Source organism: Sinocyclocheilus grahami, unplaced genomic scaffold (genome assembly GCF_001515645.1).
Source record: "Sinocyclocheilus grahami isolate Dianchi unplaced genomic scaffold, SAMN03320097.WGS_v1.1 scaffold18505.1, whole genome shotgun sequence".
Classification (NCBI taxonomy): domain Eukaryota; kingdom Metazoa; phylum Chordata; class Actinopteri; order Cypriniformes; family Cyprinidae; genus Sinocyclocheilus; species Sinocyclocheilus grahami.
The window spans coordinates 1-813 of NW_015517149.1; positions in this window are offsets into that span (position 1 = coordinate 1).

The window sequence follows — 813 nt, forward strand, 5'->3', positions numbered from 1 at the left end:
ACAATAACTTGCAACTGTAAGAGATTAACTTGCGACTCTGAGAAAAAATGTAGAATTTAGTTTATAATTCTGACTTTTTTCAAGGAATCCTAAGTTTACGTTTTGCAATTAATAACTCGAAAATGCGGGATGTAAACTCGTAATTCTGATTTAAAAAAAAAGCCAGAATTGAGTTTGTAGTTCGGACTTTTTAATGAGAATTATGAGTTTACATTTTGCAATTAATAACTCACAATGCTGAGATATAAATTCACAATTCTGAGGAGAAAAAAGTCAGAATTACCAGTTTATAACTCACATTTGCAAGATATAAACTCGCAATTCTGAGAAAAAATGTCTGAATTGCACATTTATAAATCGGACTTTTTTCTCAGACTTTCACAATTAATAACTCGCAATTGTAAGAGATTAACTCGTGATTCTGAGGAAAAATTGTAGAAGTTTTAATTCTGACTTTTTTTAAATCAAATAATTCTAAGTTTACGCTTCGCAATTAATAACTCACAAATGTGAGATGTAAACTCGTGATTCTGATTAAAAAAGTCAGAATTGGGAGTTTATAGTTCTGACTTTACATTTTGCAATTAACAACTCACAATGCTGAGATATAATTTTGCAATTCTGAGAAAAAAGGGCAGAATGACCAGTTTCCAACAACTTGCATTTGCAATATATGAACTTGCAATTCTGAGAAAAAATGTCTGATTTTACATTTCGTAATTAATAACTCAGAGGAGAAAGAAGTCTGAATTATGAGATGGAAGTCACAGTTGTGAGGAAAAATATCCAAATTCTGTGATTAAAAAAAAAACT